Raw genomic sequence first — 15059 nt, 5'->3', positions numbered from 1 at the left:
GCTAATTTGCTTTTTTGTCCCTTACTAGTTTGGCCTCTTTTTGCTCTGTCTCAGAATATTTCAGAGTGCTGATATAGTGGGAGAAGTCTAGTGACTTCAGGGTTAATTTTGGTAACAGAAGTGTTGTACATTATTTTTGTAGGGGTTTTTGCAGGGGCTGACAGTGTCTTTCCCTTTCCTTTCCTTTCTAGTTAGTTTGGGCCCCATCGTTTGCTCAGCCTATTTTCCTGCCTGTGTTTGTGCTTTCATCTTGTTTCACCGTCAATACATGTGTGGGGGCTGTCTTTCCTTTGGGGTCTGCTCTGGGGCAGTTAGTTTTCTCCTTTTCTTGCTTTAGGCTTATTTAGTCCTCCGGCCGTGCCGAGGCGTCTAGGATCATCGTAGGTACGCTCCACGGCTGCTGCTAGTTGTGCAGTGGGATCAGGGATCTGCAATCTGCATAGATGCCAACCTCTCTGGTTTTCTGTGACTTTGCTTGTTTTGCTTTTTTCTCCTCGGTGACCCATTCATAACAGAATCACCAGCCATACCGCAGATTCTAGGGTACTCAAAAGCAGGAAAAAGTAGTTAAAAAAAAGAAGAAAAAAAAAGTGTCAGAATTTTTTATTTTTTTATTTTATATTTTTTCCTCTTTTTTCTCTGGGGCCGTAGGAGAATTTTTTTTTCCTTTTTCCTAATGGAGATTAAGCAATTGTCTGATTGTGTGGAGCAGCTTGCTGCTGAAGTGCAGGGAATTTCCACCTACCTCATTCAGTCACATGCTGCTGAACCTAAGATCCCTACTCCTGATGTGTTTTCTGGGGATCGGTCTAAATTTCTGAATTTTAAGAATAATTGTAAATTATTTCTGGCCTTGAAGCCCAACTCATCGGGGAGCTCTGTGCAGCAGGTTAAAATTGTCATCTCCTTGCTGAGCGGCGATCCCCAGGATTGGGCTTTTTCTCTGACACCTGAAAATCCTATTCTGACTAATGTGGATCCATTTTTTCAGGCCTTGGGGTTGTTGTATGATGAACCTAATGCTGTTGATCAAGCTGAGAGAACCCTGTTGGCATTAAACCAGGGTCAGGATTCTGCAGAGTTATACTGTCAAAAATTCCGAAAGTGGGCGGTCCTTACTACATGAAATGATAGTGCATTGGCAGCTCTCTTTCGGAAGGGTTTATCAGAGACCGTAAAAGATGTTATGGTGGGATTTCCTGTTCCCTCTGGTCTGGATGATTCTATGTCATTAGCCATTCAAGTTGATCGGCGTTTACGTGAATGTGAAACTACACGGGAGGCGCTGCCACCTTTTGAACAAACGTCTGAACCTATGCAATGTGATGGGGTATTGTCTAGGGCGCAACGTCAGGAGTTTAGAAGGTGTAATAAGCTGTGTTTTTTCTGTGGAGACGTCTCTCATACTATTTCTGTCTGCCCTAGACGAGAGAGACGTTTTGCACGCGCATTTGCTGTGGGCAGTGTACAGCCTAAGTTTCTTTTGGCAATTACTCTGATCTGCTCCATATCCACATTTTCCATGAAGGCTTTTGTGGATTCAGGAGCAGCGTTGAATCTGATAGATTTGGACTTTGCTAAACGTTGTGGTTTTTCCATGACGCCTCTGCGGACGCCTATTCCTTTGAGGGGTATTGATACTAATCCTTTGGCGGAGAATAAACCTCAGTTTTGGACCCAGGTGATAAAGCGAGTTGCCCCAGACCACCAAGAAAATTGTAAATTTTTGGTGCTGCATAATTTGCATGATACTATTGTTCTGGGTTTTCCTTGGTTGCAAACTCATAATCCAGTTTTGGATTGGAAATCTGGGTGTCATGATCCAGTTTGGATCTGACAGTTTAAATTCACAAAGTGAACTTTTTTCCTTTGGCTTGGTGCCAAAGTGGTGTGATTGCCTCCGGTGGCCATTAGAATTATTACACGTGGTGTCGTTCATTCTAAGTTGCCCCGGTGGTGTTGAGCGGTAGTGCACTTTAGTTTCTTTGGTTTAATGTGCGCTTAATTACAAATCAGGTGTTAGGCTCTCTAAAAGAGAGTCAGGTGTGTTCAATCACTGTTGGTGATATTGTGTGTTAGTCATTCACAAGGGAGCCTGGGTGAAAGAAGGAGTTGAACATGAGTCCTGCGCAGCCCAGCCAGAGGGGACGAGTGGCAGCTATGTGGTCTGCAAGAAGGGCTGGCATGGCGTGGTGGAGTCACAGTTTATGGTGTCGGCAGGAAGTGCTTGCATGGCTTGGTAGAGTGGCGACTATGGAGAGAGTTGCACTCAGCATGCGGGACTTGGTTGCTGAGAGCTGGACTCAAGCATGCTTGACTTTTTGGGCAGGAGCTGAACTCATCTTTGGGACTCTGTTAATGGACTTCTGCAATTGGTGGTGGAATCTGCTCCAAGGCTGCACTATTTTGATGGATCCGATATTGGTGATGGATCCGGGTGGAGGAGAAGATGCACGCAGGTGGTGGGCTCTGTTGCTAGGAGCGTACGCAACAGAGCAAAGCTAAGTGGTGTTTCCCCTGTTTTGTCATCTTTCCTCATGTGTGTTTAGTGCAGTGGTGGGATTAGTTTCTGCACCAACCAATTCCCTAGTGAGGGTTTAGGTCAGGGCGAGTCAGGGTTTGAGGTACGCGTGCGTCGCCCGATGCGGAACCGGCATAGGGAACGTTAGGAGTGCAGGGACACTGGCTCAGGGGAGCACAGGAGGTCTCCACGTCCCTATTCCCTATCGCAGGGCCCACCATTGTTAATGTTACCCAGGTTCCCCCTTATTATTTAAATTCGCCTTACTGGAGGCGGGGTTTCCTGACTATTGTACATAATGTGTATTACCTAAATTCGCCAGTTGGAGGCGGCGTATCCAGCTGCACGTTTTATTATTTAAATTCGCCCCACTGGAGGAAGGTGTATCCAGGGTCACGTGTGTTATGGGTTCACCTTGCGGTAGTCGCTGCATCCAGACACACACGTGACCATGACATTATCACCAACCCTTACTTTTTTTTTTCCTGGTGAGCTTTGGCCATGTGGAGACCTGTGAGTAATTGCTGCCGGGCCTCACTGAGGTGAGTGGGGAGCGGCATGGTGTGTTAGAGCCGCTGTAGCAGCAGTTATCTGGGGCCTCTGCTCAGGTAACCAGGAAATCAAAATGGCGGCTTTGGCAAGTAGCCTCCTAGAGTCGCTGCTGGGGAGCGGGACTTGTTCATACAGGCGGACGTAATCAGACAGGTGGGTGGAGTTGGTGATCCCCATGGTGCTGTCTGGGGTTCCCCGAGGTGAAGGGGTACATCCCTGTAGTGAGCAGACTAGTGTTATAGTCCACGGGGCTCACGTCAAATCTTCAATACCACTGAAGAAGCCGCCCCCTCCTGGTCGTGTGGAGGAAGGCGACCAGCGAGTGTATATTTCCTCCATATCCCGGTCCCTTCTCCTCCAGGTGTGAGCAACAGGTGCGCTGCGGGGGAGTGGGGGCATATCTCGACCCTCGCCATTAGCCAACCCTGGGACGCGTAGACCTCATGGTGAAAGAGTTGGAAGGTGGTGTCCCTTGGTGAATAGCAGGGGTGTGAGTGTGGTGACAGCAGGGGGACGCCTCTGTTGTCGAGTCCAGAATGAGTTCACCAAAATATGACAAATGAATGTGTGGCAATAAACGTTCAGGTCTGGACCTGTGTGTGAACGAGCATGTGTGGGTGGCCACCAAAATACATTTTGTGGAAGTGTGTTGTGGAGTCTGATCAGCTCATAGCAAACATACACATACATAAACTCGTTCCCCAGGTCGGTGCTTTGGAGATGAGTGGTGCCTCCAGAACATACATTGCCAATACCAGCGGTGCGCTTGTCATTAACCTGAAGTGTCAGGTGGTGGTGGGGTAAACTCAGTATCTGGGCGTCCCCGCTGTAGGTGTTTCCCTAATGACGAGTGGTCTTGAGGGTCCAGAGGCCCCTCATTAAGGAGGGGGTACTGTCATGATCCAGTTTGGATCTGACAGTTTAAATTCACAAAGTGAACTTTTATTCCTTTGGCTTGGTGCCAAAGTGGTGTGATTGCCCCCGGTGGCCATTAGAATTATTACACGTGCTGTCGTTGATTCTAAATTGCCCCGGTGGTGGTGAGCGCTAGTGCACTTTAGTTTCTTTGGTTAAATGTGCACTTAATTACAAATCAGGTGTTAGGCTTTATAAAAGAGAGTCTGGTGTGTTCAATCACTGTTGGTGATATTGTGTGTTAGTCATTCACAAGGGAGCCTGGGTGAAAGAAGGAGCTGAACATGAGTCCTGCGCAGCCCAGCCAGAGGGGACGAGTGGCAGCTATGTGGTCTGCAAGAAGGGCTGGCATGGCGTGGTGGAGTCACAGTTTATGGTGTCGGCAGGAAGTGCTTGCATGGCTTGGTAGAGTGGCGACTATGGAGAGAGTTGCACTCAGCATGCGGGACTTGGTTGCTGAGAGCTGGACTCAAGCATGCTTGACTTTTTGGGCAGGAGCTGAACTCATCTTTGGGACTCTGTTACTGGACTTCTGCAATTGGTGGTGGACTCTGCTCCAAGGCTGCACTATTTTGATGGATCCGATATTGGTGATGGATCCGGGTGGAGGAGAAGATGCACGCAGGTGGTGGGCTAGGAGCGTACGCAACAGAGCAAAGCTAAGTGGTGTTTCCCCTGTTTTGTCATCTTCCCTCATGTGTGTTTAGTGCAGTGGTGGGATTAGTTTCTGCACCAACCAGTTCCCTAGTGAGGGTTTAGGTCAGGGCGAGTCAGGGTTTGAGGTACGCGTGCGTCGCCCGGTGCGGAACCGGCATAGGGAACGTTAGGAGTGCAGGGACACTGGCTCAGGGGAGCACAGGAGGTCTCCACGTCCCTATTCCCTATCGCAGGGCCCACCATTGTTAATGTTACCCAGGTTCCCCATTATTATTTAAATTCGCCTTACTGGAGGCGGGGTTTCCAGACTATTGTACATAACGTGTACTACCTAAATTCGCCAGTAGGAGGCGGCGTATCCAGCTGCACGTTTTATTATTTAAATTCGCCCCAATGGAGGCGGTGTATCCAGGGTCACATGTGTTATGGGTTCACCTTGCGGTAGTCGCTGCGTCCAGACACACGCGTGACCATGACACTGGGTCTGTGGTGAGTTGGGGTTGTCAGTGTGTTCTTAGAGACGCTCCTGTTTTCTCCACCTCTCCTCAGTCTCATGATATTACTGATTATCTAGCCGATTTTTCTGATGTATTTAGTGAGAGCAAGTCTGCGTCTTTGCTTCCTCATAGGAGTTATGACTGTGCAATTGAGTTGATGCCTGGGTGTAAATTTCCCAAGGGTCGGTTTTTCAACTTATCAGTACCCGAACATGATGCTATGCGATCCTATATTAAGGAGTCATTGGAGAAGGGTCATTTTAGACCATCCTCGTCACCTTTAGGTGCTGGGTTTTTTGTGGCCAAGAAAGATGGTTCATTAAGACCGTGTATTGATCATCGTTCCCTTAACAAGATGACGGTTAAATATCAGTACCCGTTACCTCTGATGTCTGATTTATTCTCCAAAGTTAAGAGTGCCTGCTGCTTTACTAAGCTTGACCTCAGGGGGGCATATAATCTTATTCGTATCAAGCACGGGGATGAATGGAAGACGGCGTTTAATACTCCGGAGGGTCATTTTGAGTACCTGGTGATGCCTTTTGGGCTCACTAATGCCCCTTCTGTCTTCCAGTCCTTTATGAAAGATATTTTCCGTGACTTTGTGGATAAGTTTTTGATCATCTATCTGAATGATATTTTGATCTTTTCTAATGATTGGGATTCTCATGTGGAACATGTCCGGACTATGTTCCGGATTTTGAGGGAGAATTCCCTGTTTGTTAAGGGATCAAAATGCCTTTTTGGTGTACAGAGGATTTCATTTTTGGGATTTATCTTATCTCCATCGACTATTGAAATGGACCCGGCCAAGGTACAGGCCATTTATGATTGGTTTCAGCCCACTTCTTTGAAGGCCCTCCAGAAGTTTTTGGGTTTTGCTAATTTCTATTGTAAATTTATAGGTAATTTTTCTGGTATTGTCAAACCACTGACTGATCTGACCAAGAAGGGCGCTGATGTGCTGAATTGCTGGATCTCCTGAGGCTGTCTCAGCATTTCAGGAGCTTAAGCGGAGATTTATTTCAGCTCCAGTTTTACGGCAACCTGATGTCTCACTTCCATTTCAGGTGGAGGTAGATGCTTCTGAGATTGGTGCAGGAGCTGTTTTGTCCCAAAAAGACCCTGTGACTTCTAAGATGAATCCCTGTGCCTTCTTTTCTCGAAAGTTCTCCCCATCTGAATGCAACTATGATGTGGGGAATTGGGAATTGTTGGCCATGAAGTGGGCATTTGAGGAGTGGAGACATTGGTTGGAGGGAGCTAGACATCAAGTTGTGGTCCTCACCGATCACAATAATTTGATTTATCTGGAGTTGGCCAAACGCTTGAATCCTAGACAGGCTAGATGGGCCTTATTTTTCACGCGTTTTAAATTTGTGGTCTCTTTTCTTCCGGGCACTAAGAATGTTAAGGCAGAAGCCCTTTCTAGGAGTTTCTTTGCCGATTCTCTTAGTGTGACCGAGCCTACTACCATCCTAGGTGAAGGGGTAGTTCTTTCTGCCATTTCGCCCGATTTGAGACCCGCCCTGGAGGAATTTCAGGAGGATAAACCTGAGCGTTGCCCTATGGGAAAATTGTATGTTCCTGACCAATGGAGAAAGAGAGTGATGTCTGAAATTCATTGCTCCGCATTGGCTGGTCATCCAGGTATTTTTGGTACCAGAGATTTGGTGAGTCGGTCATTTGGGTGGCCTGCCTTATCTCGTGACGTCAGGAATTTTGTACAGTCTTGTGGGACTTGTTCTCGGTCTAAACCCTGTTCTCGTTCTAGTGGGTTGCTGATGCACTTGCCGGTGCCCAAGAGGCCATGGACCCATAGCTCAATGGATTTTATTTCTGATCTTCCTGTCTCTCAGAGAATGACTGACTGTTATCTGGGTGATTTGTGATAGATTTTCGAAGATGGTCCATCTTGTACCACTCCCAAAGTTGCCATCTTCCGCTGAGTTGGTGCCCTTGTTTTTACAACAGGTGGTTCGGTTACATGGGATTCCTGAGAACATTGTGTCCGACAGAGGAGTCCAGTTTGTTTCCAGATTCTGGAAAGCCTTTTGTTCCAATCTGGGAATTCAGTTATCCTTCTCCTCCGCGTTTCATCCCCAGACCATTGGACAGACTGAGAGAACAAACCAGACCTTGGAGTCTTATTTGAGATGTTTTATATCTGCTGATCAGGATGATTGGGTCTCATTTTTGCCCTTGGCCGAATTCGCACTGAACAATAGAGCTAGTTCTGCCACTTTGATGTCACCCTTTTTCTGTAATTTTGGGTTTCATCCTCGATTCTCTTCAGGGCAAGTGGAATCTTCGTCCTGCCCAGGTGTGGACACTGTGGTTAAGAGAATGCAGCAGTATGGGACCAAGTGGCGGATAAGTTGTCACTCTCTCAGGAAAAGGACCAGCGATTTTCCAACCGGCATAGGACCATTGGTCCCCGGTTTAAAGTGGGTGATATGGTTTGGTTGTCGTCTAAGAATATTCCTATGAAGGTTGCATCTCCTAAATTTAAGCCAAGATTTATTGGTCCTTATAAGATTTTGGAAATTCTTAATCCTGTTTCTTTTCGATTGGCTCTTCCAGTTACGTTCAAGATCCATAACGTATTTCACAAATCTCTGTTGAAGATGTTTGTTGAGCCAGTGGTGCCTATAGCAGCACCTCCTGACCCTGTGTTGGTTGAAGGCAATGTGGAATATGAGGTAGAGAAAATATTGGATTCTCGTTTGGTTAGACGGAGACTCCAGTATTTGGTCAAATGGAAGGGTTATGGTCAGGAGGATAATTCTTGGGTCTCTGCCTCTAATATTCATGCCAATAGATTGGTTCGTGCTTTTCACCGGGCCCATCCTGGTCGGCCTGGTGGCGTGGATGAGGGTTCGGTGACCCCTCCTCAAGGGGGGGTACTGTTGTGAGTTCATTCTCTGGTTCATCAGTTGTGAGTTCTCCTTCCGGACTCCCTCTGGTGGTAACAGGAGGTAGTGAGGCTGATTTGATCGGTGGAGATCTGCCACCTGAGAATGAGGATGACGATTGGACCTCAGGAATCTCAGATTGGATTTAAGACAGCCGACGCCCTATTCAGTTGCTGGTGATTCCTTCTGGCTTGTCAGCTCTTGGTTTTCAGCTCTGTTCCAGTCATCCAAAGCTAAGTTTTTCTGCTAATGTTCACACTTGATTTTGTTGGTCTATTCAGTTTTTGTGTGGTCAGCCAGCCCCGGTTGGGGGCTGTGCTGAATTTCCACTCTTATTTTGCCAATTTGCTTTTTTGTTCCTTACAAGTGTGGACTCTTTTTGCTCTGTCTCTGAATATTTCAGAGTGCTGATATAGTGGGAGAAGTCTAGTGACTTCAGGGTTAATTTTGCTATCAGAAGTGTTGGACATTATTTTTGTAGGGTTTTTTGCAGGTTGCAGACAGTGTCTTTCCCTTTCCTTTCCTTTCTAGTTAGTTTGGGCCCCATTGTTTGCTCAGCCTATTTTCCTGCCTGTGTTTGTGCTTTCATCTTGTTTCACCATCTGTTATGAACGGGTCGCCGAAGAGGAAATAAAAAACAACACAAGCTAAGTCTCAGAAAACCAAAGAGGTTGGTAACTATCCAGACTGCAGAGCCCTGATCCTAACACGCAACTAGCAGCAGTCGTGGAGCGTTCCTATGGTGGTCCTAGACGCCTCGTCACAACCGGAGAGCTAAATAAGCCTATAGCAGGAAAAGAGGAAAATTAACTGCCCCAGAGCAGATCCCAAAGGAAAGACAGCCTCCCACATGTATTGACGGTGAAACAAGATGAAAACACAAACAAAGGCAGGAAAATAGGCTGAGCAAACGATGGGGCCAAACTAACTAGAAAGGACAGGAAAGGAAAGACACTGTCTGCAATCTGCCAAAAACCCTACCAAAAATGTCCAACACAACTGATAGCAAAATTAACCCTGAAGTCACTAGACTTCTCCCACTATATCAGCACTCTGAAATATTCTGAGACAGAGCAAAAAGAGGCCAATCTAATAAGGGACAAAAAAAGGCAATTTGGCAAATACAGATAAATAAGAGTGGAAATTCAGCACAGCCCAGCCGGACTGGCTGACCACACAAAAAACTGAATTGTCCAACAAGAGCAAGTGTGAACATTAGAAGAAACAAACTTAACTTGAGAAGACTGGAACAGAGCTGAGTCCAAGACCTGAGAAGCAGACTGAATCACCAGCACCAGGATAGGGCGTCGGCTGTCTTATATCCAGTCTGATACTCCAGAGATCCAATCGTTATTGGCAGATCACTACCAATTAAACCAACCTCACTACCTCCTGTCACCACCAGAGGGAGAATGGAAGGGGAACTCTCAACTGGTGGAGCAGAAAATGAGCTCATAACAACCGTCAATACATGTGTGGGGGCTGTCTTTCCTTTGGGGTCTGCTCTGGGGCAGTTAGTTTTCCCCTTTCTTGCTTTAGGCTTATTTAGTCCTCCGGCCGTGCCGAGGTGTCTAGGATCATCGTAGGTACCCTCCATGGCTGCTGCTAGTTGTGCGGTAGGATCAGGGATCTGCAATCTGCATAGATTCCAACCTCTCTGGTTTTCTGTGACTTAGCTTGTTTTGCTTTTTTCTCCTCAGTGACCCATTCATAACAGACCACACTCCAACATCTGCATCCCACACCACACAGTAGTGTAGCAAAGCACCCTTTGGTGGCTCCCTGCTTGGAACACGAAGCGTGCTGGGAGGCGGGTGGAGTTTAGTTGACACCAAAAGAGCGGGAAGAGTTTAGAATTTATTCAGTCTGACAGAGTCAGAGGAGGAGAGAAGATCCCCTGAGTTGGATGGATGAAGAAAATGCTACTGTCGACCTCAGTGACCTGGGTCCGCTGGCACAGGAAAGGGACATTGATGGAAAGCCTGACTCTCTCCATAAGAAAGAAGGATTAGTACGGAATGTAAGGAGAGGAGGACTAAGTTCACAGCGCAAGGCCGGGGTCCGGTCCCCGAGGTTGTATGGATACTAATGGTCCTGCAGCAGACACCGGAGGAATAGAAGTTGTCACCACTTTATTCCCACACAAGACTTGGAGGCACAACAGCAACGTGAGTGAGCCAGGACTAGGTAGCAAGGAGTCCCCGAAGCAGGCTACAGCTGTCTGCCGTACAAGTAGAGTTCATAGGAATATCTGACAGGAGGAACTCCAGTGTAACTCAGTACTGTGAGTACTTCACTATAGGCGCAAGAAAGGAGACGTTCAGAAAAGGCATATGTTGGCGGAGTGTTGGAACGGAGTACTTCATCTTGCTTGGAAGTTGGCTGAGCTCCTGACCTGGCAGACACAGCACGGATGCAGGCACCTGTATGCACAACAGACTGTGAGTAAAGCTTTGGAACTACATGCCCTGGTGTCCTCCGCTTATTCATGCGCCAGCACACTCAGCACTGCTACATCACTGTGCCTAACACTGCACCATCCACGTCTCCCCTCACCGTCACTTCACCTACTCTGCCCTGGGACTGCAAGCGCTACCTGTGGAGGGCCACTACATCATTGCTGCACCACACCATCTGTCCCAGAGGATCTGTCTGCAGCGTTGGCTTAACATCTTCATTGCCGAACACCACAGGTGGCGTCACAAATCATTTATTCACAAACTTTAATCATCACCCACAAGCTCGACATTCCCCTTTTACAATGGACGCCCAGGGCCACGGACCGGGTCACTGCCACTGTGACAACTCCCATTGAAACCAACGGGCCCGGCTCCGAGTACCCCACGGCCCTGGCATGGGGCGCTCCAAATGCACAAAGCATGGGCAACAAACAAGGAGAATTGGAACTACTAATGCAGGAAAAGAAATATGATGTCATTGGAATCACTGAAACTTGGTGGGACAATACACATGACTGTAATACAAGGCTAGAAGGATACAACTTATTTGCTAGAAACAGACTTGATAAACGAGGAGGAGGTGTCGCATTGTATGTTAGAAACGCGTATATCTGCACAGAGATTGAAACTTCAGAGACTGGGAGTTCTGTGGAAAGTGTTTGGGTAAGAATACAAGGACAGAACAATGGAAAGGACACCATTGTCATTGTAGGCATTTACTACAGGCCGCCTGTGCAAGCTGAAGATATGAATGAACTCTTTATGCATCAAATGGCCAAGTTCTCCAAAAAATATGACATAGTTGTCATGGGAAATTTCGACTATCCTGACATTTGTTAGGAATCTCTCTCAAGTAAAACTAACAAGTCAAGAAAATTCTTATCCTCTCTTGCTGACAACTTTATCTTTCAAAAGGTAGGGGAGAAAACAAGGGGAACTTCTACCTTGGATCTAATCCTTATAAACAGGGAGGAAATGGTTGAGGAGGTAAAAGTGGCTGGGACCCTAGGAGGTAGCGACCATTCTATTTTGAGATTTTTGGATAACTAGAGGGGGAAGACCTGTGAAGACTCAGACGTCAAGGTTAGATTTCAGAAAGGCAGATTTTAAGGGATTCAGGAAGAGAATTGGAGGGATCCAATGGCTGGATATCCTTAAGGACAAAAATGTCCAGGAAGGATGGGAAATCTTGAAAAATGAAATCCTCAAAGCACAATTGTTAACAATTCTGAAAAGAGGGACGAATAGGAAGCATTTAAGGAAACCAGGATGGATGTACACAGAACTTAAGCACATGCTAAAAAGGAAGAAAGAAATGTTTATAAAATGGAAAGAGGGAAGCATATCTAAAGAAGAATATAATGCTGTCTGCAGAACTTGCAGGACACAAATCAGATTACTAAAGCTGACAATGAATTGCGGCTTGCATGAGATCTCAAAAGCAATGATAAAGGATTTTGGGGATATGTCAAAAGTAAAAGAAAAGTCAAAGATGCTATAGGATTTTTACAGGATGAAAATGATGAAATGGTAAGACAGGATGTTGAGAAGGCCAAACTTTTAAATTCCTATTTTGCATCTGTTTTCTTTCAGAAAGGAAATGTAACATCAACTGTTCTTCAGTGTGCTATTAAGGGAATAGAAGAATCCAGGATATCTATAAACAGAAATATAGTGAGGAAACACTTAGCTAACTTAAATGAATTCAAGTCTCCAGGTCCAGATGAATTACACCCCAGAGTGCTGAAGGAGATAGCAGAAGAAATTTTTGAACCCCTCATAATCTTTGAAAATTCTTGGAGAACAGTAGAAGTCCCAGAAGACTGGAGAAGAACAAATGTTGTTCCTATCTTCAAAAAGGGAAAGAAGGTGGACCCAGGCAACTATAGGCTGGTGAGTCTGACTTCTATACCAGGAAAGATCTTTGAACAAATTATTAAACAACATGTATGTAAGCACCTGGATAAGAATGAAGTGATTAAACAGAGTCAGCACGGGTTTGTAACTAATAAGTCATGTCAGACTAACTTAATGTCCTTTTATGACAGAATCACTGATTGGGTGGATCAGGGAAATGCTGTAGATATAGTATATCTTGACTTCAGCAAAGCATCTGACAAAGTATTTCACACAATCCTTATTGAAAAATTGGCTAAGTATGGAATGGACAAGGCAACTGTTAGGTGGATTCATAACTGGCTTAGTGATCGGGCCCAAAGAGTGGTCATAAATGGCTGCACATTCAATTCGAAGGATGTCTCAAGTGGGGTACCACAGGGCTCTGTCCTGGGCCCTGTATTGTTCAACATCTTTATCAACGATTTAGATGAAGGAATTGAGGGTAAAATGATTAAATTTGCTGATGACACAAAGCTAGGAGGGATAGCTAATACTAGAGAAGAGAGAGAGGATTCAAAAAGATATAAATAAACTGGAGCAGTGGGCAGCAACTAACAGAATGGTTTTTAACAGGGAAAAATGCAAAGTACTACATCTGGGCAATAAAAATGAAAAAAGCATATACAGAATGGGAGGTATAGGGCTAATCAACAGCACATGTGAAAAAGACTTGGGTATACTAATAGATCACAGACTGAATATGAGTCAACAGTGTGATGCAGCAGCAAAAAAGGCAAATGCATTTCTAGGATGTATTAACAGAAGCATACAGTCTAAATCATTATTGCCCTCTACTCCTCTTTGGTCAGACCTCATCTGGAATACTGTGTCCAGTTTTGGGCACCACATTTTAAAAAAGACATCAACAAACTGGAGCAAGTTCAGAAAAGAGCGACCAGAATGGTGACCGGTCTGCAAATCCTGTCTTATGAGGAAAGGTTGCAGGATTTGGGAATGTTTAGTTTGCAGAAGAGAAGACTGAGCGGAGACTTAATAGCTGTCTACAAATATCTCAAGGGCTGTCACATTGTAGAAGGATCATCTTTATTCTCATTTGCACAAGGAAAGACTAGAAGCAATGGGATGAAACTGAAAGGGAGGAGACACAGATTAGATATTAGAAAAAAACTTTTTGACAATTAGAGTGATCAATGAGTGGAACAGGCTGCCACGAGAGGTTGTGAGATCTCCTTCAATAGAAGTCTTCAAACAGAGGCTGGACAGACATCTGTCTGGGATGATTTAGCGAATCCTGCTTTGAGCAGGGGGTTAGACCAGATGGCCCAGGAGGTCCCTTCCAACTTTACGATTCTATGATTCTAAGAGAGTAATAAACGGGACCGAAAGCGTAGTCAGGAGGCAAAGTCAAAACCGGGCGAGCAGCAGCGGTACAAAATCGGCAGGCTGTAGAAGGGCCAGAAATCCAGGCTGAGGTCAGAGTCAAAAACCGGGCGAGCAGCAGAGGTACAAAATCGGCAGGCTGTAGAAGGGTCAGAAATCCAGGCTGAGGTCAGAGTCAAAAACCGGGCGAGCAGCAGAGGTACAAAATCGGCAGGCTGTAGAAGGGTCAGAAATCCAGGCTGAGGTCAGAGTTAAAATAGTAACTAAACACTAGATAACTGGGGAAACGAAGACTATATCTGGTGGCCTGCAGGACAGGCTCCAAAGTATTTGAAGGACACGGCTATCTCTCATAGGCTCATAGCCTGATGACCTAATCTGGACCGCCCCAGAACCAGGCCAGATGGCTATGTACGACTGGCACCAACCCCTTCACCTCTGACAGAAGAGCAAAGCCTGCTCCCACCAGACGCCTGCGCAGGGACTCCTCTCTGTCACCACCATCACTCACAGGAGAAACACGGCGATGCCCAACGACGGAGGCATGTGTCAAAGGAGCGGGACCATATGAGGACATAGCTCTCCTATCACCGGCACCACCAGTCGAAGGAGTCTGGCGCCTCCCAGTGGCCGAGGCAGGAACACCAGCCACCAAGTCCAATGGTGACGTAACAGTCCGGCGCCTCCCAGCGGCTGAGGCAGGAGCACCAGCCACTGAGTCTAACAGCAACGTGACACATACCCAACTTCACTGTTTCAAGGTGGGTTAGCGGATTATTTTCTGTGTAGATGGTAAACTTCATTGAAGCCAGGTAGTGCTTGAAGCTTTCCGTTACTGCCCAGACTATGGCGAGGAACTCCAGCTTAAAGGAACTGTAGTTGTCGGGGCTCTTTCAGTGGGATGAAGCTTCCTGCTGGCGTAAGCAATCACTCTCTCTCTGCCTTTCTGCACTTGTGACAGCACGGCTCCTAATCCCACATTGCTGGCATCCGTGTAAAGTATAAATGGTTGGTCATAGTCAGAATAGGACAGGACTTCATCTCCTGTAAGAGCCAATTTCATCCGAGTGAAGGATTCTTCTATCCTGTTGTTCCACTCGAACGGAGGACTCTTGTTCTTGGCCTTCTTGGATTGGCCCACTAGCAGGTCTTGCAGAGGTGTGGCTATTTTGGTGATGCCCTTGATGAATCTCTGGTAGTAGCCCACCATCCCAAGAAACTGCTATACTTCATGAATGTTGCTGGGTATTTGCCAGTCCCGGATAACGGTGACTTTGTCAGGTTCTGGTGCCACGCCTTCTGC

This window comes from Dendrobates tinctorius, unplaced genomic scaffold (genome assembly GCF_039654945.1).
Source record: "Dendrobates tinctorius isolate UK_male_01 unplaced genomic scaffold, ASM3965494v1 ptg000056l, whole genome shotgun sequence".
NCBI lineage: Eukaryota > Metazoa > Chordata > Amphibia > Anura > Dendrobatidae > Dendrobates > Dendrobates tinctorius.
The sequence above is the reverse complement of the archived record's forward strand: the minus strand, read 5'-3'. Positions refer to the sequence as shown.